This window comes from Phoca vitulina, unplaced genomic scaffold (assembly GCF_004348235.1).
Source record: "Phoca vitulina isolate PV1807 unplaced genomic scaffold, GSC_HSeal_1.0 scaffold79, whole genome shotgun sequence".
NCBI lineage: Eukaryota > Metazoa > Chordata > Mammalia > Carnivora > Phocidae > Phoca > Phoca vitulina.
In genome coordinates this window covers 2,491,022-2,517,338 of record NW_022589782.1, presented here as the reverse complement: position 1 = coordinate 2,517,338, position 26,317 = coordinate 2,491,022, and the positions used below count along the sequence as shown (strand labels likewise).

At 38.2% G+C, this 26,317-nt stretch overlaps 1 protein-coding gene across 1 annotated transcript in view; it reads right to left on the bottom strand.

Moving 5' to 3' along the window:
• Window positions 1-26,317, bottom strand: part of SDK1 (sidekick cell adhesion molecule 1) — an 860,571-nt gene that overhangs the window by 812,491 nt on the left and 21,763 nt on the right. The gene's annotated exons all lie outside the window — the stretch shown is intronic.

The following is a 26,317-nucleotide window of genomic DNA, read 5'->3' as shown; positions in this document are numbered from 1 at the left end:
GAGGAACAAAACAATCAAGACTTTGGTTATAGATGTATTAGACACCTACAAGGAGATCAGTGTAGGCCACTGGAAGAGCAAGTCGAGATTTCTGGGAAAGGCTGAGGCTAGAAATAAAAACTAAAGAGGAGACTGCCCACAAAGAAAAAAAGGACTGAGACCTGAGGCAAGGAGAGGAATCAACAAAGCAAACAAGGAAAGGGTTTCAGTCAGTGAGACAGGAGAATAATATGTCCTGGACTCAGTGAAGAAAGGTTTTCAAGAAGGAAAGAGTAACTTCATGGTGTCAAAATCTCACAAGAGATTGTTTCTGAATTACCAGAACGTTTTTATTTCTCTCCTCATACTTGTCCTTTGCACCACCTAGACCCCAATTCCCAGAGTCTCTATGTCCCCAGACACTTTGCTGACACTCACCTCCTCATTCCTACATGCCACATGGTGGTGCTGCAGCTACTTATGGCAATTTGAAAATAACAGGAGATAAAGCCAGAAGAATGATTAAGTGGAGTTCACACCCAGTAACAGCTTCTTTTTCCTCTCAAGCACAGGTTCTAGTCACGCGCTCAACGGACCAGAGTAAAGTGGAATAGGAATTGCCACGTTCGTGAACAGAAGAATCACTCTCGCAAGGACAAGTGGAAGGACAGTAAGGCAATTCCAAAGCCAGCTTTAGAGAGAAACCATACATTTGTGGAGAATACCACAGACTGACTCAAATTACTCCAGCCTTCTACTAGCAAACCACAGGGACAGGAAAACTAAAAACCACATTTCCCAGCACTCTTGCTACTGGTGTTCTGGACTGGACTTAGGTTGAATCAATCAGATCATGATAAACGTGAATCATACAAATTTATATTTTGTATGATTCAACTGAGTTACGACTGAATCTGAATTAAGTGGGGAGAGAAACAGTGTGACATATCCATCACCCTCATGTGGATGACAGCCAAGGCAGCAGGACTGTGGGGTCAGGAGCAGATCAGCAGCATCCACTTCAGCAATGAGCTTCCTGATCAGGCTGGAATATCAGCTCCCTTAGCAGCCCAGGTCTACAGGGTGGATGTGGCAGTTGCTTTTGGCAGTCAGGCTACAGTATGCCTTTAAGCCCCCTCAACAATTCAGCAAAACATTTAATTCCCTGTGCTAAATCCCTTTTTGTTTAAAGTAGGAAGAATTAGATCTTGTTCTCTAAAGAACTGAACCCTGACCAATACAAAAAACAGTGTTCAAAGTTGTTCTAATTCACACAAAAGTACTGAGCAATGTGGCCTCAAGAGCAGATAAAGGAGAAGAGTCTATGTGGCATTAGGAATAGGCATGACAGATTGAAAAACAGAGACAAAGAAGTTCATTAACGTGACAAAGTTCAGGGTACTGATTTAAGAGCTAGAGATGACCCTGGAATCCAGGCTGAGTACGGAAGAAAATAAAGTCACCACCTAACCAGAAGTCAGAAATAATGAAAGACACGAAAACATGTAGGAGCCCAACCGAAGGCAGGCAGAACCAAACTGCGCATTCCATAGTTGCAGTAAAGATGTTTCTTTGACCTCATTAAAGGGTAACATACAATTATGAAATGTAACAAACATCTTCTCAGAAAGTGAAATATTCCTTTATACGACTCTCCAGAAGTCAGATGACTCCCTAGAAGTATGAAATTCCGGATATTCCACAAGTAGATTTTGAACATCATAATTTTGCCAATAACTGGTCCCATCAGCTCTGTGCATTTTGGCCTTCGTTAGGAATCAGGCACCCCCAGAGCACCAGAACCACAGGAAACATACTAGCTTCCAATTTATTAAACAAGAGATCTAGGGCGCCTGGGTGGCTCAGTTGGTTAAGACTCTGCCTTCAGTTCCAGTCATGATCCCACGGTCCTGGGATTGAGCCCCACACTGGGCTCCTTAATCAGCAGGGAGCCTGCTTCTCCCTCTCCCCCCTACTTGTGCTCTCTCTCTTGCTATCTCTCACTATCTCTAATAAATAAAATCTTTTCAAAAAGTAAAAAAATAAAATAAAATTTAAAAAACAAGAGATCTGAACTCATTAACAGTGTACCTGTGAGAATGCCAAAGTCAAAGACACAGCGTGAAGCAGTCTCTTCCTTTCTTGGCAATGCCCTAACAAAAGGTTATGATATACTGAAAAAGAGAAATGTAAGAGCCTTTTCTAGACAATGAAACCCATTCCCCAGGCTCAACTTAGCCTTCAATTCTAATCAGTGATAACGTCAAAGTGGTAAGCTGAGTAACTGTTTAACTTAAAATGTTAATATTATTTAGGCACTTTCAATGATATTATAATGTGAATCATATAAAAAACTTGGCAGATTTACCAAAAATACTTCTTGTATCTACTCTCAGGAGGGAAGGGGAGTTATTGAGAAATAGAAACACCTTACTGGCTGCATGTCAGAACCTTTAAAAGTATTACTGTCCCCTACAGCACATTATGACATTCCTAGAAACTGTTCCAACTTCTACTAACATTAATTATGAAATGCAAAGACTTTCTAGGGCCTAGAAATATAATAATTCTTTCTAAAATAAATAGCAGACATTTACATGTATTATAAATGGCAATAAAATTTGTTTTTCTAAATAGATAACAGATTCCATTATCATTCCTTTATAATTACTCTGACTTCACTTATTAGAAATGTGAATGAGGGCAATTTCTAAGTTCTTGAATCCCACTGAACCATATCCCTTTTCACCCACAAAATAAGAATTTATATCTACATAAGATATAATACCAGAATAACAGGAACAATGTTGAGAACAATTTACAGTGCTGACATTAAAAGATGGAGCCCTGCTAGGATTAATTTGTACAGCTCTAGTCATACTTATCAGTAAGCCATGCCCTGTACATTAATTATATGGGGAAAAAGTGAGGAGATTTAAAACTACAATAAAGAAATATTTAACTGTGTATGACCAAAAATAAATCAGTTTAAAACTCAAAAAAATCTCAGTTATCAATTAGTAGCAAAAATTTGAGACGTTAACTTTTAATACAGTAATAGTTTGGATAAGGTATTTTTTAACCTGCAATAAATTAATCACCATCTTCTTAGCATTAAAAAAATCAGATTAACGCTACTCAAAATAAGACACAAGAAAGCTACATTCTGAAATTGCAAAAGTGTATTTTTTAGTACTTACAATGTAAGCAATAACAAATGTTTTACCATAAACATGCAAAACCATATTGCAAGGTCATATTTTACTTTAAAAGCTAGATTTTATGAAAATACCTTTAAACTTATTTCCAAGTAAAACATCTAAAAGTCAGCTTGTTGTTGGCGCCTGGGTGGCTCAGTCGTTGGGTGGCTCAGTCGTTAGGCGTCTGCCTTCGGCTCAGGTCATGATCCCAGGGTCCTGGGATCGGGCCCCGCATCGGGCTCCCTGCTCAACGGGAGGCCTGCTTCTCCCTCTCCCACTCCCCCTGCTTGTGTTCCCTCTCTTGCTCTCTCTCTGTCAAATAAATAAATATTTAAAAAAAATAAAAGTCAGCTTGTTGGTACTGCCTTAAAATAAGCTGCACCTAAGATTTGAAGGAATAAGTGGCTGAAATGAGAAACATGTTGCCTATAGCCAATCTAATGGATCCAGTATCCAATAGAAAGATGTTTCATCAGGCAAATTCGTCACCTAAAAGTATATTCAGATAGGACACCAAAAGTGCAAGCAAGAAAAACTAGGCTTCATCAAACTTAAAACCTTTTGTACTTCAAAGAACAGCATCAAGAAAGTGAAAAACCCACAGAAGAGAAAATATCCAAAAATTACATACCTGATAGACAGTTATATTTAGCATATATAAAGAACTATTACAACTCAAATATAAGAACGGGCAAAGGATCTGAATAAATATTTTCCCAAAGATATGCAAATTGCCAATAAGCACATAAAAAGATGCTCAACATTATTAGCAATCAAGGAAATGGGAGTCAAAACCACAATGAGATACTACTTCACACCTATTAGAACAGCTATAATTTTAATTTTTTAAAGGAAAACGTGTTGGCAAAAATGTGGAAAAATTTGTACTCTCATTATAAACTGTTGGTGGGAATATAAAGTGATGCAGCCACTTTGAAAACAGTCTGAGAGTTCTCAAATGCTTAAACATAGTTATCCTATGACCCAACAATTCCACCTCTAGACAGAATACCCAAGAGAAATGATAACCTACATTCACACCAAAAGTTGTATACATCAGCATTATTTATAACCACCAAAAAGAATTAAAAAACCACAAATGTGATATATCCACACAATGGAATACTATAAGGCCATAAAAAAGAATGAAGTACTGATTCATGCTACGAGGTGGATAAACCTTAAACACATGATGCTAAGTGAAAGAAGCCATATGCGAAAGGGCCACAAATGGTAGAACTCCATTTATATGAAATGCCCAGAATAAGCAAATCTATAAAGACAGAAAGTAGATTAGTGGCTAATCTAATAAACCACTAATTATATTAGGTTAGGGGTTAAAACTGATAGAGGAATTATATCTAAGGGGTGTGAGGTTTCTTTTGGGGGTAATGAAAATGTTTTAAAATTCATTATGTCGATGGTTGCACACCTCTGAATATACCAAAAGTTTCTGAATTTTACATTTTGAATGAACTACATCTCAATAAACCTGTTCAATAAAAAAGTACATAAACAAGGGGCTTGTTTTCTCCCAAGGAGATCAAATGAGAAGGAAATAATCTGTTTCTCCCCAACATCATAAAGAGAGTGCCTCATGACGGGGATTCCAAAGGTGTGTGAGCAGAGAACCTGAGCCTACAACCACTGTCTGCAAAATGAAAATATGGGTTCATACACAGAAATTATTTTTCAGATTTAAATGTGTCATTAACAAAATAGGACTTTAAATGAAAAAACTTAACGTTCATTATATTTTAAAACATACCTACTTGCAGCAGCAAGAGAGGAAATAAACAGCATTCATGAACACAGTAAAAAGATAACACTGGTAAGACCTTTTGTGTGGGTAATTCAACACTATCAATATATTTAGCTGTATAAATCCAGCATTACCATGCTAGAAATCTACCTGTAGGATTTTCTTACAAGAATGTATCAAACAGGGCGCCTGGGTGGCTCAGTCGTTAAGCATCTGCCTTCGGCTCAGGTCATGATCTCAGGGTCCTGGGGTCGAGCCCCACATCGGGCTCCCTGCTCCGCGGGAAGCCTGCTTCTCCCTCTCCCACTCCCCCTGCTTGTGTTCCCTCTCTCGCTGTGCCTCTGTCAAATAAATAAATAAAATCTTTAAAAAAAAAAAAAAAAAGAATATATCAAGCTACACATACAAAGATGTTTACTGCATGATCATTTCTAATAACCAAAAAGAGAAACAGCCTATAAGTCGATCAAGGACTGGATATGAAAGTTATGGCATACGTGGAATACTACACAGTGACCAAAAAGAAAGTAGATCTATATGTGCACTTACAGAAAGACCTCTAAGACACATACATGAAAAAGCAATAGACAATAGAGTATATGTTCCTATTTGTATAATTTTTTAAAAAAACACATGTATATTACTGATATGAATAAAATTATTAGAAAAATACACAAAAAAATTAGTAGTTATCTTTGGGTAGAATAAAGGAAGGAGACTTTCACATAATACATTTTTCTGCTGTTTTTTAACCAAATTGTTTTTCTTTTTATAAATACATTATTAAACCATACTGCCCTTCTCTCTATGTAAAGTTTGGGGCACGGCTTACAACATCAGCAATTTAGATCCCTTGAACTAGGATGTCAACATGATCTAAAATGAAATCATCATTGTTTACAAGGAACTTCAATATCTATGCCTAAAAGTAAATTCAAAAAGGTCATAAATGTAGACTTAAAACAGGCCTGTTTCTGTTTTACATTACTTCATTTCAAATTATTCAATGTAACACCATAATGCACCAATCAGATTGGATGAAGTGAAAACATTTAAAAATATCTTGCCATTTGCCTCTAGAAGACATCTCTCTTCAACATTTATAATATTTCAACTCTGTATTACCACATTGTTCTTCCCATTTTCAGAAGAATGTTAAACCTGTTTAGAATAATACCATGCTAATAACATGCTATTTTGGGGCAGTCCTAATTTGAATATGTTCTACATATTAACCTAATTTCACAGCCTCCAAAAGGACAAACAAGTGTTAACTACTGTCCTCTTTTTACATACGCATAGTCATCAGGTATCAAAATACACAATATATCACTCAACATATTAAAAAAACAATTATAGGTACAAAAACCCTTTGGGCTAGAAGCGTTTCAAAATTCAGACTTCTTTGGATTTTAGAAGGGTAATAATACAACATTACATAACATCCCCTCGGGTATGGAAAAGCACACTGTAATCAAACACATTACTATTTCTGCAAAGAATTGTATGAATATTCACACAAAGTGGAATAAATAAAGACATCTGTTCAGGTCAAGTTTTGCCTCCAAATGAGTTATGAAAAATAGTTCAGAACTTTTTTTTTATTTTGAAACTATGGGTATGGGATTGTGGGCCTATACTGAGCAGCTTTCTAAGCTAGAAAAACATTTTTTTTAACTGAAGAGTATGTTCTTATACAGCAAAATCAATTTAAATATCAAAGTTAAGTCCTGGTTTGGAGAATGGATGTGTGGAGCAAAACCTGACAAAGATCATCTCAGGGTTTCCCAGAAACCCAAAAGCATCATTTGCACCACATAACAAATCACTTGCTTTCATCAGCAGTATATAAACAAAATCAGTAAAAGTATGAGGAGCCAGAGAGGAGATATAATTTATTGCTACCTAACTAGCGCTTCTTCCTTATCCCTGAAGCCCCTCCACATGACACATCTTCAGATAGTTGTCACCTTTCACCACTCTCTGCCTTGTTTTGTTTCCTCCAAACTAAAGATCCCCACCCAGCTCCTTCAACTATTCCCTGTAGGACACTATTCTGTAATTTCACCACACTAGTCACTCTTCTGGATATCCTCACTTGTAAACGTCCTCAAAATGTCACACCCAGAACAAAATGCTGCAGATGTTGTATGACCAGCACAACCTCTAGTTACTTTCCTGGAACTGAATCTTATCTTTACATGTACATTTTAAGATTATTAAACCTAAATGCTAAATCACACTAATGTAATTGGTATAAAACCAGAGAAAGAAAATCAACTATTTCACTACATTCACACATTGAATTAAAATGTATAACCACTTTGGACCCAATATGTATACAAAAGGATACTCATTCTCAGTAATAAGTGAAGAGATACAAATAAAAATGAGAATATTAAATAATTTAACAGATTAAATAAGAATGTCTAGAATTTGCTTCACAATAAATGGGAGGAAGGGAAATAGGTACGGTGTAGGTGAAACAAGATTAACTGAGTTGAAATTACTGAAACTGAGTGATGGATGCATAATCTACCATAGCTTATGTTTACATCTATCATGATAAATTAAAGCAATAAAAAATGAATGAAGGAGGGGCACGTGGGTGGCTCAGATGGTTAAGCGTCGGCCTTCGGCTCAGGTCATGATCCCAGGGTCCTGGGATACAGCCCCGCATCAGGCTCCTGGCTCAGCAGGGAGCCTGCTTCTCCCTCTCCCTCTGCCTCTCCCCCTGCTCATGCTCTATCTCTGTGTCTCAAATGAATAAATAAAATTTTTTTAAAAATGAATGAAGGAAAGATAAAGTGGAAGGAAAGGCTATCAGTTTGCATATTTCTGATTTGCAATAATAAAAAAACAAAACTGACAGCAGTGCTGGGGAGAAGATGCAGACTTGAGGACCTAGCAAAGGGTACAGTAACACCACCTGTGATATGAAACAAATGTACTCTGTGATCGGCAGTCCTACTCCAAGGTATTTACCTGTGACCGGCAATCCTACTCCAAGGTATTTATGCTAACTGAGGTGACTATCTGACAAATAGGAAAACACGTATACTCATATTCATATCATGATTTAAAATGAAGAACTAAATTCCCATGTCTGAGAGTTAAGCAAAATATGACTAACAGTAGAGTACATATCCATTGAAAATAGTACATATCTGTATTTATAGATTTGAAAACTGACAGACGGTTGAGTGAAAGATTACAAAACAGCATACAATTTGATCCCACTTCAATGGATATGTACCCGTTCACATATATACATAGGCACAGAGATTTCTGGAAACTAGTTCATCAAAATTTTAACTATGGTTACATGTGGGGAGGAAGATTTTTTAATTTGTACTTTCTTTATGCTTTTCTATATTCTACAATTTTTCATGAAAAAGTACCATTTTTATAAAACCAAAGACATTAGGATGGGAAAAACACAAATCATGTTATTAAAGTTGAGATGTTCACACACACACACACACACACACTCCCAAGTAGAATTCTGCCTTTTTCTCTGGTTGGCTCTTTCCAACCCCATGAGTGTGTGTATGGGCACAGCCAAGAAACATGGTCTTTCCTAGGTCACCCAAATGGAGATTTGCTCCATGCACCTAAGTCATGGTTTCGTAAAGCCTAATGGCTTTGATTTTAACAACCCTTAAGATTTTCCTGTTCATGAAAAATTAGTTGAGCAGAAGTTCATAGAGAAAATAAAGGGGTCTGAGGATTACTTATACGACATTCACCAATTGTTCTAGTCCTCTTTTGCAGATATATAAAACTACATTACTTAGCAATGTTAATAATTTTTCACAAGAAGCTAGTTTATTTTGTAGATATGCACTTTAATCCCTTAGGACAGTTTCTATGATGGAGTTACTTTTATATTCTATCGCCTATAATTAAAATCACTTTGGTTCCTGGGAACCAAAATTACATTTAAAAAGCTTCTTAACATGCCTACTACAATAAAAAGAATTTTTAAGCACAATGCCTAAATTCTCATTTTAAAACATATCTGTATTTTTCTCTTTTTAAAATTATTTAAATATCAATGAAAATAAAAAGTAAAATTACTTATGTCATGTACAAATATATGCAATAATCCATGAGGTTAGAGAAATACAGAGTAATAGGTTAAGATGCTACATATAAAAATTAGAACATTACATACAGGGGCGCCTGGGTGGCTCAGTCGTTAAGCATCTGCCTTCAGCTCAGGTCACGGTCCCAGGGTCCTGGGATGGAGCCCCACATCGGGCTCCCTGCTCGGCGGGAAGCCTGCTTCTCCCTCTCCCACTGCCCCTGCTTGTGTTCCCTCTCTGTCTCTCTGTCTCTGACAAATAAATAAAATCTTAAAAAAAAAAATTATATACAAAAGATTGGGATTACTATAATACTTAGAATAGGCTACTGTGGGGCACCTGGGCGGCTCAGTCATTAAGCGTCTGCCTTCGGCTCAGGTCATGGTCCCAGGGTCCAGGGATCGAGCCCCTCATCGAGCTCCCTGCTCCGCAGGAAGCCTGCTTCTCCCTCTCCCACTCCCCCTGCTTGTGTTCTCTCTGTCAAATAAATAACTAAAATCTTTAAAAAAAAAAAAAAAAAAAAAAAGAATAGGCCACTGATGCTCAGATCATGAATCCTTGCATATCAATGTTTAGGATATGATCTATTGCTTGAAGATCTCCAACTCATCCATTAGAGCACTATGTCAGAATCTGTGGGGTTATTTTTAAGATTTTATTTGAGAAAGAGAGAGAGAGAGAGAAAGAATGAACGACAGAGCACGAGCTGGGGGTAGGGGCAGAAGAGGGAAAGGCAAACTCCCCGCGGAGCAGGGAGCCTGATGTGGAGCTTGACCCCAGGACCCTGGGATCATGACCTGAGTCAAAGGCAGATGCTTAACCAACTCAGCCACCGAGGTGCCCCAGAATCTGTTTTAAGATGGGCCTGTGAAACTCAAGCATCACCTCCCAAAAAGTAACTAGGTAGAAAAATTTAAGAAGCCATCCTTCTCAGACAGTCTAGACTTTGGCAATGGTGGTGATAAACACAGTTCCAGAGACACATAAACAGGTATTCCAGTAGAGTCTACCACATTATATGGGGCTGAAATAGTTTCCTAAAGCTTGTTCTCTGTTAAAAAGTAAAGTTCGAGGGTGCCTGGGTGGCTCAGTCAGTTAAGTGTCCAACTCTTGGTTTCAGCTCAGATCATGATCTCAGGATCGTGAAATTAGACCCACATCGGGCTCAGTGCAGAATCTGCTTGAGATTAACTCCCTTCCCCACCACTCTCCCTGCTCGCACTCACGTGCACAAGCTTTCTCTAAAATAAGTAAATAAATAAAATTTTTAAAAGATTTTATTTATTTATTTGACAGAGAGAGACACAGCTAGAGAGGGAACACAAGCAGGGGGAGTGGAAGAGGGAGAAGCAGGCCTCCCGCAGAGCAGGGAGCCTGATGCGGGGCTCGATCCCAGGACCCTAGGATCATGACCCGAGCTGAAGGCAGACGCCCAACAACTGAGCCACCCAGGTGCCCCAATAAATTTTTTTTTAAAAAAAGTAAAGTTCAACATTGAAAGCTTGCCCTCTGTTAATAAGCCGGGAAAAAGAATTTCCTTTCTAATGTTTGATCATAAGAACTTTCAAACGTATCAACTCTGAAATCTTGTCCTTTACTTTTTTCTGGACACAAGTTTAATAAAATTAAACAAGAGAACAACTAGAAATTCTGGTCTTAAAATATAAAAACCAACAACCACCTCAAATTGACCCCATGAGGAGGACTTCCCTAAAGAAGAGTTTTCTAGTTTCTGTTTAACAACAAAAGAGCTTACTACTGCTTTGAGAACAAAAACCATTTTTCTAACTAAAGGTCAGAAAATTGGGAGTTTATTTCCTATTACTGAGAAGATAAAGAATCTAGCCCCACAACACCTTTGATCACTACATCTCATCCTCTGCAGCAAATTCTAAGAGCTCTCTCCTAACTACTCTTATCACATGCTCCAAAAATTTTAAGGATTATCTTTTTATACCTGCATCTTAAATTAAAATAAAAGCAAATTTTTAAAGGGATTTAATAGGCTAAAAGTTTATCAAATTAATGGGCAAACAAAACTCTGCTTTCAAAGGAGTCATAGGATAGGTAGGCTTCTGGGGTACTGGTTATCATTCTAAGAGTTTGATTTTGATATTAATTACATGTGTTATGTTCCATTTGTGAAAATTTATCAAATAATATATTTCTGTACTTTCTGTATGTCTATTTCAATAAAAAGTTTACTTTAAAAAAATAATTCTACTTACAATCAAAATAATCTACTCAGTGATTTCAAATGAATGTTTCCCTAGAATAATACATACCAGATTTCATTATGAGGACTAACAGTCCACTTAAACTCCTTTCTCTCAAACTTATTTCTGCATTATGAGATGCATAACATGATTAAAATCCTTGTCACATATGCAGGAATAGGAGACCAACGGACTTGAAGAAATGGAAACAGGTTGCATAAACCCTGAACTTAAAGGCAAGGAAAGAGACACTTTACCGGCTAAAGCAGAACCTTTACCCAACCTGTCAAAACATCACTCAACTATGAGTCCAGCAGTAGGTAGAATTTTAATTGTCCCACCCCAATCTCTAGAACATGTGGATATGAGGACATTACTCCTGTGGTCATGTTATATCTTATAGCACATATGACCTTCAGATAGGGTTATTATCCTGTTGTGCCTGATCTGGACACATGAGCCCTTACAAGCAATTAGTTTCTCTGACTGAAAGAAGTAGCCAGAGATTTTCAAAGTATAAAAATAACCTGATGTGCTATTGCTGGCTTGTAGAGGGGCTACATGAGAAGGAAGGCAAGTGGCCTCTAGAAGCAGAGTAGCCCCAGGTGACAGCCAACAAGGAAATGGGACATCAGTCCTGCAACCACAATAAAGTGAACTTGATCAACAGTCTGAATGAGTTTGGAAGTGGATTTTTCTCTAAAAGAGGTTCTGGATATATTATGATCCATCCAAATGCTGGCCCACATTTACCATATATTTTCTTCCTATCTTTTATAGCAAGCTCTGGAAATTCAATAAGCAGAGGCATAAATGGTGATAAACGAAGAATAATTACACAATGCATTCATTCCACAAGCATTTATTGGGTTCCTATTATGTATTAGGCACTGTGCCAGATGCAAGGATTATATCAACGTATAAAATAATCTTTGAGGTTCTCAGACTAGCTTAAGAGACTGTTATAATTAACTACAATGAGGAAGGTACAAAGATAGGGAGATGCACAGGGTACTATGGAAAGAGTGCGGAGGACAGAGAAATCAGAAAAGGCTACAAGAAGGCAGTGATGCCTGAGCTGAGACTCAACAAATGACCTGAAGTTTGCCTAGCCAAAGGTGGGGCAGGAAAGAGAGGCTAGACAGCAATATTCTGGGCTAAAGGAACCTGCAAAACAAAGGTAAGGAGGCAGAAACAGGATAGTGTGTTCTGGAGAAGGGAGCAACAAAGGAGTACCAGCAGTTCAGTATTTCAAGAGTGCCAAGTGAAACCCAAGAAAGACTGCACTGTAGAGGAAAACGAGGCTCAGATTATGAGAAGATTCTTGAATGCTGCAGTAGGAGCCATTATGAACAGAGATTCATGATGAGATTTAGGTTTTGGAAGTTGTATAGAGGATGGATTTGACCAAAAATATGGGCAGAAAGTTCAGTTAGAATGAGGACAGATTTGAAAAATATTTAAAGGAGTAAAATCCATAGGATTGCAAATGTGACTAACTGGCTGTGCAGGAGAGGGGGAAAGAGTCAAGGAAGGAAGAGGCAGACTCAAGAGAAGTCTCAGGTTTCCAGCTCAAGTGACTCCGTAGATGATGGAGACACCAAGAGAGGGAAAATACTGGCTGAAACCAGACCAGGTGACTCAGCAGATGATGGAGACACCAAGAGAGGGAAAATACTGGCTGAAACCAGACCAGGTTGCAGAATAGGAAACAGGCTGGAAAGGTGTTCAGAGACATCCAGAGGCTGGAGAGCTTTTAATGCTAGGCTCAACTTGGTCAGCTTTGGAGAGCTAAGATTCCTAAGACTAAAAGGGTAGACCTCAGTTATCCATCACAAAAAAGCTGTTAGTCTTTGTAGTAGCTCACACAGTAAGGTGGGGGGGGGGGACGGGCACACTCAGGTGGAGACAGTAGAAAAACAGGGGATATATGTGCAATATTTTCTTACAGAAACAATGGAGACCAGCAAGTGATGAGACAGGTAGGCAAAGCAGGGTCTTAGTAACATTTTTCAGTAGTCAGGAAAAGAAAAATGTTTTCATATATACATTTATTCCACGAGTACAAACGCTTACTACAGGCCAGATAGAGCACTAAAAGATGCAATGACAATTCTGGCTTGAGGGACACTGTATTTGGGGTTCTAGTAGGATGAATCACAGCCCAAGCTCAGATCAGGGACTGGAGTGAGGAGATACAGATGAAGTCATCTGTTTAGGAATGATTGTTGACAGAGAGTAGATGAAATCACAAGGAAGAAAAGGCCAGAGAGAAAACCCTGAAGAACATCTACACTTAGAGGGTGACAAGGAAGAGGAAGAAACAGCATAAAGACTTACACATTAATTTATACAAGACACTCAGCTCTAACTAATTGAGCATGAAATAAGTTCAAGCCTCTGAGAAAAACACTCCCTGGTTTCGAGGAGTCTGTACAGTACAATAGAAGAGTTTACGTATATGTAATGATAACACTAGGTGAAACTTCTGAGTACTATAGTGAAGCTGCAAATAAATGGTATGGGAGATGGGGCACTATTCTAGTTTGGATGAATTAGGGAAGATTTCATGAAGGAAAATGCATCAGAGTTGACCCTTCAAAGAGGGAAAGGAATGTAAACACAAAGGTAAGAGAATAAAGGGAAATTATAACCAGTAACAATGGTGGACTTTTACATGTATTTGGAGTCAGTCTTTGCAACTACTCTCATTTGTAAAAGAAAAGGATAATCAAAAAGTTGAGTGTAGCTGAGAGAGTGGGTTATGGCAAGGAAAAGAGACTTTTCCTCAGTTTGGCGCAGGTGCTTCTCAATGTTTTCTATGACCAACAATCAAAATCCAAAGTGGATATCCACTTAAATGTTTAGATTTTCACCTGAAAATAACAGATCCATTTATATGAAGTATAAAAATCATCTCCTGTAAAACACTCATGAGTACCCATATCTGGGGCAGCCACTGTTCTTGGTGAAACACAACTCTGACACTATACAGTAGTTCTTACAGGAATAAAGGAATGTTAAAATGTAATGGTAGCACAAAAGAAGTCCAGGTAAGAATAAGTGAGTTTCTGCTGTGAAAGAGACCATATTTAAGATTATGGGCATTTGCTGCAGTAAACTCACTTCTAAAAATATATCACACAGATAAACCAACACAAGTGTGAAAATACCCACAATGTAAGATTATTCAATATGGACTATCTTGAATAGTAAAAGACTAAAAAAACCCAAGTAACCTGGAGACTGGTTGAATGAACCTGGTATAGCTGTACAATGAGGTACTGCATAAACAGAGCATAGGAAAGGTGGGAAGAAGAGAATCCCTGTGCATTAATATGGAGAGACTTCCAAATTATGTTATTATGTTGGAAAAAATCAAATTACAGAAAACTGTACAATATGCTATCTTTTATATATGACTGAGAGGAAATGAGAATATGTTTGTATACTCACATTTTTGCAAAAACAATACGGGAAAAATAAACAAGAAACTAGTAACAGAAAGGAAAAAAAATATTCAAATCATGTATCTGAAAAGGCCTTAGAATCCAAAATATATAAAGAATTTTTACAACTCAACAAAAAGACAGTGCAATTTAGGGATGGAAAAGAAAGAAGAGACATTTCTCCAAAGATATACAAATGCCCAATGATCATATGAAAAGGTGCTCAACATCATTATTCATTAGGGAAATGCAAGTCAAAAATTTTTCAAAAAAAATTAAAATTCTCATACATTGTTGTTGGGAAAGTAAAATGGATCAGCCACTGGAGAAAAGTTTGGCAATTACTCAAAAATTTAACATAGAATTATCATGTGATCCAGTAATTCCACTCCTAGGCACATACTCCATAAATGAACACAAGTACTCATACAACTACATACATTTTCACAGCTAGTGTTTGCAATAGCCAAGAGGTAGAAACAATGCAAATATCCATCAATGGAAGAATGGCTAAAAAGTGTGGCATATTCATATAATGGTTATCCATTAAAAAAAACAAAAACAACAAAAACACATTAAGTGCTGATACACAGGACATGGACGAACCTAGAAAACACCATTAAGTGGAATAAGCCAGACACAGAAGGTCTCCTACTCTATTATATGATTCCTTTTTTTTTTTTTTCTTTTTAAGATTTATTTGGCAGAGAGAAAGAGCACGCACAAGCAGGGGGAGTAGCAGGCAGAGGGAGAGGGAGAAGCAGGCTCCCCGCTGAGCAGGGAACCCAACATGGGCTGGATCCCAGGACCCTGGGATCATGACCTGAGCCAAAGTCAGACTCTTAACTGAATGAGCTACCCGGTGCCCCTATGATTCCATTTCTATGAAATATCCACAACAGGCAAATCCATACAAACATAATGCAGACTGGTGGTTGCCAGGAACTAGAAGAGGGAGGAGAGAAGAAAGCATGAGCACTTAATGGGTACAGAGTTTCCTTTGGAGGTAATAACAGTGTTTTGGAACTGCATAGAAGCAACGATTGTGTAATACTGAAAAAATGTACTGAATGCCACTGAACCGTTCACTTTAAAATGGCTATTTTGGGGGCACCTGGGTGGCTCAGTTGGTTAAGCGTCTGCCTTTGGCTCAGGTCATGATCCCAGGGTCCTGGGACTCAGCAGGGAACCTGCTTCTGCTTCACCCTCTGCCTCTGCCTGCCGCTCTGCTTACTTGTGCAGGTGCGCTCTTCCTGTCAAATAAAATCTTCAAAAATAAATAAATAAAATGGCTATTTTTACAGTATGAAATTTGCCTCAATTAAATTTTTTAAAAAAAGAGAGACGCTAATAAAAATGGTTACCTGGGACAGGGGAGGAGACAAAAAGGCTGGAGGGATAGAGGTGTCAGCAAGACCTCTCCCTATATATTCTTATACAGCTTGACCTGTAAATATGTTTACAAAGTAAGCAAAAATAACTCCACATTTATTTTATTAAGTCTTAGCTTAAATAAGTTTAGTCATAATATGACCAAAAAAATAAGATTTTTTTATATGTTTTTTTTTTTAAGATTTTATTTATTTGAGAGAGTGAGTGAGAGAGCACAAGCAGGGGCAGGAGCAGAGGGAGAGGGAGAGAAGGAGTCTTCCTGCTGAGCAAGGAGCCCAACATGGAGCTCCATCCCAGAACTCCGGGATCATCACCTGAGCTGAAGGCAGACACTTAACCGACTGAGCCATCCAGGCTCCCCAAGGAGTATTTTTTTTGGAAAGTAACTTCAAACACCATAAGATCTTTACAATATCTTTAAATTTTAACAAGGCGGGGGGGGGGAGGGAAGGATGATGTGACCAAGATGGCAACATGGGTTGGTCCTGACTTCACTCTCTCTCACAACAAGAACTAACAACTATTCAAGTATAAGAACAGCAATGAGAGAATCCTAGAACACCAGGGTTAATCTGAAGCATCCCCCACTGCACCACAGAGTAGACAATAGACTGCACCAGAAGGGTAAGAGAATCAGCTATAAATTGACAACACCGCCCATCCCCAAGCCAGCAAAGCACCAAGCCTCCAGAGAGGTCTCCCATCAGCCTCTAGATCCTCCAATGGGAAAAAATAACGCCAGAGGGACAACAAGCCATGCACCGCCTCCCCCCGCCCCCCACCAGCAGTGTGAGTAGCTATGTGGAAGCCACTAGTTTGACCTCAATGGGGACTGCAGGGGATCTGCAGGGCCCAGCCACTGGAAAACTGACTGTAACAGAGGGGTGGGAAAGGGAAAGCAACAATCAACACAAGGATCTTGGTGGACCAAGTCCATATCCACAGTGCCTAAGAAAAGTAATCCCAACCAGCAGGCTTTGTTCATCTGTAGAATCACGTCAGTGGGACTGTCCAAGGAACTCTGCAGGGTGTACAGACTGGCTTGATTCAGATCCTCAAACAAGGAGTTTTGCCAGCCCTAGAGCCAGTCTGGCTACGACCAAGTAAGGAGCGGAGTCACAGTCCCACCCACTGTAGAATGTGTCTCCTGGCCACATCTGACAAGAGGGGCTGGTGGGAACACCTGAAAGTCATGCAGACCAGTGGCACTCAAGCCCAAGAGAAGGGCAGGCAGCGCTGATAATGTGCAGAGTAAAACCAGTGAACCTGTTCAACCAGGGAACTTAGGGTGTGGGTCAGCTTAAGTTGGGACAACAAAGAGCTCTGCCGACTTTAGAGCTGCTTCTCCCACTGTGCCCAGACGGAAACTAACTCATAGCCCCATCATTAATGAGTACAGCTCCAACCTGCGCAACCAGAAAACATAACCAGAGCACATGAGAAACTACACGGCCCTTCCAACAGCCCTGCTTAGAGTGTCACTTGGACAAAAAGCACTGCCTGCGGCTTTTCCCCTGTGATGGCCTCACATGCCCAGGGAATTCAGTCCACACTGTGGCCTGATTCGGGTCTCCAAACAACATGCCATACAAGCCCTGGGTCCTGTCCTGCTTCCCATAGCCCAATCTATGAGTGAATATAGTACCCAACCCCAATCTTCTAGTAAGCCTGACCAGAGAATCCAGGCAGCCTCAGGGCCCATCCTAAAGCATCCCTTTAGTAGTGTCCAACCCAGCAGTCCTATCCAGCTGTTCTCAGCCAATGGTACAACACCTATCTTCAACCTCACAGGTCAGAGTTGCCTCACCCAAAAAGACAACAGCAGACCCCACCTGCAAAAGGATATTACCAAGAGGCACAGAAACCCAAACTGAGCTGACTGGTGAAGATCAGTCTCTGCCTAAGCAAACCTACCAAGACTGAAAAAGAAACCTGATTATTCAAATGAGCAGATACCAACATAAGGAATCAAGGAACATGAAGTACCAAGTAAATATGACACAACAAGCTCTAATAACACAACATTTAATAACCTATTTAAAAAACAGAAACCTGTGAACTATCAGAAAAAGAATTCCGAAAAATCTCCATTAAAAAGTTAAATGAAGGGATGCCTCAGTGGCTCAGTTGGTTAAGCATCTGCCTTCAGTTCAGATCATGATCCCAGGGTCCTGGGATTGAGCCCCGCATCGGGCTCCTTGCTCAGCGGGGAGCCTGCTTCTCCCTCTGCCTGCTGCCCTCCCTGCTTGTGCTCTCTCCCCCTCTGACAAATAAATAAAATCTTTAAAAAAAAAAAAAAGTTTAATGAACTAAAGGAACACAGAAACAACTAGAGGAAATCAGGGAAACAATGAACAAAAATAAGATCAACAAAGCAATAGACACCATCAAAAAAAAAAAAAAAAAAAAAACACAGAACAGTAATCCTAGAGGTGAAAAATGTAGTAGGTGAGTAATTCAACAGAGGGTTTCAAAAGCAGATTCAACCATACTGAAGAGAAAAATCAGTGACCTGGAAGCTAGGACATTAGAAATTACCCAGTTAGAGAAGAAAAAAGGAATGAAAAAGAGTGAAGAAACCCTGAGACTTACAAGACACAATGAAAAGAAACAATATTCACATTATGGAAATTCCAAAAGGAAAATAGAAAGGCACAGACAGTATTTTTAAAGCAACAGAGGTTGAAAGCTTCCTGAACCTGGTGAGAGAAAGACACCCAGATCCATGGGGCCCAAAGGACCCCAAATAGGTTGAGCCCAAAAGGGCTATACAGACACATAATTAATTTTTAAAAGTCAAATTAAAGAATTTTAAAAGTAGCATAAGAAGTTACATACAAAGGACCTCCTATAAATCTGTCGGCAGATTTCTCAATAGAAACATCAGGCCAAGAGAAAATAGGATGACATATTCAAAACATGAAAGAAAATAACTGTCAACCAAGAGTATTATACCTGGCAAAGCTGCCCTTCAGAAAAGAAGGAGGGATGAAGACTTTCCCAAATAAATAAAAACTAAGGGAGTTCATTGCCACTAAACCTCTCTTACAAGAAATGCTAAAGGGAGTTGAGTGGAAGAAAAAGGACGCTAATCAACATCATAAGAACATAAAAATGTAGCGTAAAACTCACTGGTAATGATAAATATATGCACAAAGTTAGAATGTGTAATTTGGCATGATTGTGCATAATTCACTTAGAACTCTAGTTTGAAAATTAAAATGAATGTAGTAAAAGTTACCGTAATCACAGCAATGTGTTAATAGTTCTACAATATAAAAATATGTAAATTCTAACAGTAATAACCTAAAATGTGAGAGGGAGAAGTAAAAGTATAGTCTTGAAATATTATTGAAGTTGTCATCAGCTTGAAATAGGTTATAATTAGAAGATATTTTATGTAAGCCTCATGGTAACCACAAAAGAAAAATGTATAGCAATTACACAACAGAATATAAGTCAAAGCATACAGACATCAAAAGAAATCAAAACACAAAAAAGCAGGTGAAGAAACAAGGAACAATGGATCTACAAAACTACCAGAAAACAATGAACAAAATAGCAATAGTAAGTCATTACCTATCAATAATTACTTTAAAACACATTAAATTATCCAAGCAAATGACACAGAATGGCTAAATGAATTAAAAGATTCAGTGATATGCTAGCTACAAGAGACTCACTTAAGCCTTAAAGACACACATAGAGTGAAGAAATGGAAGAACTCATTTCAAGCAAATGGTAACCCAATAAAAGCAAAAGTAGATATATTTATAACAGACAAAATAGACTTTAAAACTGGTAAAAACAAAGAAGGTGAATGCATAATGATAAAGGGGTCAATCAAGATATATTAATTTTAAATCTTTATGTGCCCAACATCAGAGCACCTAAATATATAAAGCAAAACCTAACAAAGCTCAAAGAATAAACAGTAACACAGTAATAGTTGAGGGCTTTAATACCCCAGTCTCAACAATGGATATATCATCTAGGGAATCAATAAGGGAACAGCAGATTTGAACAACACTATAGACCAAATAGACCTAACAGACATATACAGAATATCCCATCCAACAAAAGAATACACATTCTTCTCAAGCACATATAAAACATTTTCTAGGACAGACCATATGTTAGGCCACAATACCACTCTGAGCAAATTCAAGAACACTGAAATCACACCAAGTATCTACTCTGACCACAATGGCATAAAACTAAAAATCATTAACAAGAGGAAAACTGGAAATTTAAGAACACATGGAAATTAAACAATACTCTCCAAACCAATGGATCAAAGAAAAAATTAAAAAGGGAAATAAAGTTTGAGACAATTCAAAAAGGAAACATACCAGAGCATACAGGATGTAGCAAAAGCATTCTAGGAGGGAAATTCAGAGCAATAAATGCCCACATTAAAAAGAAATATCTCAAAAAAAAAAAACAACCCTAACTCTATGCCTGAAAAACAAAAGAACAAATCAAGCCCGAAGTTGGCAGAAAAAGGGAAATAAAGATTATAGGAGAAATAGAGAAAAAAATTAACCAAAGTATTGTTTCCTTGAAAAAGATAACAAAAATGACAAACCCTTAGTTAGACTACCCAAGAGTGGACCCAAATTAACAAAACTATAAATGAAAAAGGAGACATTACAAATGATACCACAGAAATACAATCAAAAGAGGCTCCCATGAACACATACACACCAAACATTAGTACATTAACCGCATCATACACCACAATCAAGTGAGCTTTATTTAAGGGATGCAAGGATGGTTCAACAACCACAAGTCAATCAACAGGCTACAACACATTAAAAAAAAAAGCATAACACAAAATGCAACATCCATTTAGGATAAAAACTCTCAACAAACTGGGTACAGAGGGCATGTACCTCAACATAATAAAGGCCATATAGGACAAACCTACAGCTCACATCATCCTCAATAGTGAAAAGCTAAAAGCTTTTCCTGTCAGCACAGGAACAGGACAAGGATGCCCACTCTTGCCAGTTTTATTCAACACAGTATTGCAAGGCCTAGCCACAAGAATTAGGCTAGAAAAAGAAATAAAAGGCATCCAAATTGGAAAGGAAGAAGTAAAACTCATTATTTGCAACTGACATGATACTACATATAGAAAACCCTAAAGAAACCACCAAAAGAAAAAAAATTTTTAGAACAAATGATTTCAGTAAATTTGAAGGATACAAGACCAATATACAGAAATCTGCAGTGTTTCTATACACTAGTAACAAAAGCATCAGAAAGACAAATTGAGAAAATAATCCCATTTACAACCGCATCAAAAAGAATAAAACACCTAGGAACAAATATAACCAAGAAGGTGAAAGACTTGAACACTGAAAACTTTAAGATACTGACAGATACTGAACAAGACAAAAATAAATGGAAAGATATTCCATGCTCATGGTTTGGAAGAATATTGTTAAAATGTCCATACTTCCAAAGCAATCTACAGATTCAATACAATCCCTATCAAAATTCCAATGGCATACTTCTTACAACTAGGACAAATAACTCTAAAATTTGTACAAACCCACAAAAGATCCTGAACAGCCAAAGCAATCTTGAGAAAGAAAAACAAAGCTGAGGTACTACGCTCCCTTATTTCAAACCATATTACAAAGCTATAGTAATTTTAAAAGTATGGTATTGGGGGGACGCCTGGGTGGCTCAGTTGGTTAAGCGTCTGCCTTCCACTTGGGTCATGATCCCAGGACCCCAGGATCGAGTCCCGCATCAGGCTCCTTGCTCAGCAGGGAGCCTGCTTCTCCCTCTGACTGCTGCTCCCCCCGCTTGTGCTCTCTCTCTGACAAATAATCAATCTTTTTTAAAAAAGTATGGTATTGAGGGGGGAAAAAAAGCACACACATGGATCAATGTAACAGAATTGAGAGTCCAGAAATAAACCCACACATATGTGGACAATTAATCTACCACAAAGGAACCAAGAACATACAACAGAGAAAAAACAGTTTCCTTCAATAAACAGTGCTAGGAAAATTGGACAGCCACATGTAGAAAGTGAAACTAGACCACTAACTTGCACCATATACATATTAACTCAAAATGGATTAAATACGTGAATGTAAGACCTGAAACCATAAAACTCCTAAAAGAAAACAAAGGCAGTAAGCTTCTTCACATCAGTCTTACTGACATCTTTGTGGATCTGACTACAAAGGGAAACACGAAAATAAACAAATAGGACTACATCAACCTAGAAAGCTTCTGTGCAGCAAAGAAAACTATCATCATAACAAAAAGGTAACCTACTGGGAGAAGATACTTGCAAACCGTATCACTGATAGGGGGATAATATCCAAAAAATATAAAGAACTCCTACAATTCAACAACAGAAGCTACAATTAAAAAATGGGCACAGGACCTGAACAGACATTTTTCCAAAGACAAAGATGGCCAACAGGCACATGAAAAGATGCTCAACATCACTAATTATTGGGGAAATGCAAATCAAAATCACAATGAGATATCAACTTACACCTGTGAGAATAGCTATTATCAAAAAGACAAGAAATAACAAGTGTTGGAGAGGATGCAGAGAAAAGGGGACCCTAATACACTGTTGATGGGATTGAAAATTGGCACAGCCACTTTGGAAAACATTATAGAAAATCCTCAAGAATGGAACTACCATATGACCCAGCTATTCCAATTCTGGGTATTTATTTCCAATACAAAAACACTACTTCAAAAACATACACGGACCCCTTAGCTATTTACAATAGCAAAGATATGGAAACAACCTAAGTGTCCACTGATAGATGAATGAATAAAGAAGATGTGATATATTTATGCAATGGAATACTACTCAGCCATAGAAGAATGAAATATTGCCATCTACAACAACATGGATGGACCTTGAAGGGATAATGCTAAGCGAAATAAGTCAGAGAAAGACAAATACTGTACGATTTCAGTCATATGTGTAATCTAAACAAACAAACAAAATAAAGTCATAGATACAAACAACAGACTAGTGGTTACTAGAGGGGAAGGAGGTTGGATGAAATGGTGAAGGAGGCTAACTGTATGGTGATGGATGGAAACTGGACTTCTGGTGATGATTTTCTGTAATGTGTAGTTTCTAATTATAAAGCTATACACCTGAAACTCATGATAAAAAAAAGAAATAAGTACTTGAGATGTAACATACAACATGATGACTACAGTTAACACTGCTCTATGATATACAGGACAATTATTAAGAGGAAATCCTAAGAGTTCACATTTTACAAGGAGAAAAAATTTTGTTTCTTCTTTCTTTGTATTCTATCTATATGAGATGATCGGTGTTGGCTGAACCTACTGCAACAACCAGCACACATATATGTAAATCAAACCATCATGCTATACATCCTAAATTTATACAGTGATATGTCAATTATTTCTCAATAAAGCTGAAAAAAAAGGCACTGCTTGTTTTTCATGTAAATTGACCATTATTCTGATTCTGTATCAATCAAGTAAATGCCTTGAGTTCTTCTTGCAGGTTCTGATAGATGGACCTCAATCACAGTCCTGGGCTGAACCCCCAGAACCAGAAGTGGCAGGACAGGCCAAAGCTCACCACCCACAGGCTGATCACCCAGGATTCCCTCACCATTACTGCACTCCAAGAAACTTCAGGTACTCTGAAATAAACTCAAATTAAGTGATCCAGAAAAATCAAAGATGACTTTCTAATTCATTTTTACTTTGATTTTGAGGCTTCTAAAAAAAAAAAAAAAAAAAAAAAAAAAAACCCGGGGTCATCATTATAAAGTTTTTTTTTTTTTAAAATTTTTTTTTTTTTTTTAGAGAGAGAGAGATAGTGAAAGCAGGAACACAAGCAGGGGGAGTGGGAGAGGGAGAAGCAGGCTTCCCGTCGAGCAGGGAGCCCGATGCGGGGCTCGATCCCAGGACCCTAGGATCATGACCTGAGCCGAAGGCAGACGCTTAACGACTGAGCCACCCAGGCGCCCCTCAGGATTTTTTTTTAAAGAATGAGTTTCAAAAAAGATTTTCTTTTCACATACAATAAAAACACTTAAATAGGGGCGCCTGGGTGGCTCAGTCGTTAAGAGTCTGCCTTCGGCTCAGGTCATGATCCTAGGGTCCTGGGATCGAGCCCCGCATCGGGCTCCCTGCTCAGTGGGAAGCCTGCTTCTCCCTCTCCCACTCCCCCTGCTTGTGTTCCCTCTCTCGCTGTGTCTCTGTCAAATAAATAAAATCTTTAAAAAAAAAAAAAAAAAAAAACACTTAAATACACTTAGTTTTCATTTCAAGAGCCTTCAGTTGATATGCCCTGAAATATCTTAAAATGTTTAAATGGCAAGGTATCACTAAATACTGTATTACATTAGCAAAAGTTAAATTTCAGAAGAAAAATACATACTTCAAGAATTTCATGATCCTCTGTCAGAGTCTACAGGCTACATTTAATTTTTATCAAGCACAGGTTTAAAGTAAGACTGCTTAGCCTTAGCTGATATTTTTAAGCCACACTTTCCCTGACAGTACCAACATACTCATTTCTCTAATTCCTGACATCAAAATCATTTTAAACAATTTTTTGTCAAGTTTGATATTATATATACAGTTTGGTCTTACTCTATAAGCAGCAAAAGATATACAAAAGATCTTCCTTTCTTAACACAGATGAGTGAACAAATTCCATAACTCAAGTAGGACTTATTCCGAGATGGTTGTAACAATTACTATTTTTTTTTTTTTTTTAAAGATTTTATTTATTTATTTGAGACAGAGAGAATGAGAGAGAGAGAGCACGTGAGAGGGGGGAGGGTCAGAGGGAGAAGCAGGCTCCCTGCCGAGCAGGGAGCCCGATGCGGGACTCGATCCAGGGACTCCAGGATCATGACCTGAGCCGAAGGCAGTCGCTTAACCAACTGAGCCACCCAGGCGCCCAACAATTACTATTTAAACAGAGCAACTGCTTAAGAGATACAAGATATTTGACTAAAATCTACAAAGACTGAACTGGCACCACAAATCTGATTTCTGATGACTTATTTGTAAAGAACAAAATTGGGTCAAAATGTTTCCTCTATCTTTAGGGTTTTCATACACCAACCAAGAGAAAAATCAACCAATGTTAAACAAAACTACTTTAAAGGAAGAACTGGGATGCTGAAATACACAATTCTGAATGCCATGCAGCGATTTACAGGAACAGGAGTTCTCATTCTGTATAATATATAAACATTTTTAGTTTACTTGTAGCTTTCTCCACAGACTTCAAGGTATTATGTGTAAAATAATAACAAGGGATAGGGGAAAAAAAAGAAGATGGCTAAAACTGCAAAGGAGGGCAAACATCTGGAAATTAGAATCAGGTGTCTAGAAAGTCTCCCTCTTCGGGTGTATACATGCATTTAAGGGAGCTGGGGAGGAAGAGAGGGGAGCTTGTGTGCAAAGCAGAATCACCTGGAATGTCTTAAACCCACACATCAGAACAGAATGGGGAAAGGGGAAAGGGATCTGGAAGAACTGTTTCAAAAGGGCAGAAGAATTACAACTCTGCCACACTATAATCCTCCCACCACTTCTGGGCAATTCTATGAAGCAAAGAGAAATTCATTTTCTCCCTTTCTCAGAAAGCCTTGGTACACAGTCAAGCCATCATCTCTTTAAGTGTTCAAATTTTCAGTAAAGTAAATGGGGGAAGAAAGGATTATTAAGAATAGGTTAGATTTAGGAAAGTGAAAGAGAAAATCAGATTTTTAATATAAAGAAACAGTACCAAAAAAAAGTCAAATTCTTGAACAGAACATTTCAAATGTATTTTAGTGCTGCATTTCTACATATTTCCTTCAATGATTACAGATCTACAGCAAAAACGAGATTTGAGTTGGCGACAGGCAGACCAGGGACATGCAGGCCATTATCAGGTACCCTGGGAGTGGATAACCAATCCTTGCTCATCACTGTGGCATACAATGACAGACACTCAAAAGGGACAAGAACATTAATATCAAACAGTACAAATACACATCATCCAAGTAGTGAAAACATATCAGGGCCAAGAAGCCAAAAACCACTCCTGAAGAGGGCACAAAAGAAACCTCTAAAATGTAAGTTGGTTTGCTTAGATCACACCAGCTGGTGGGTATAGATGGAATCACACTGATGTGAATACCTTAAACTCACAGGTCTAAACCCCCAGATGCTCTTACACTCAACTCCC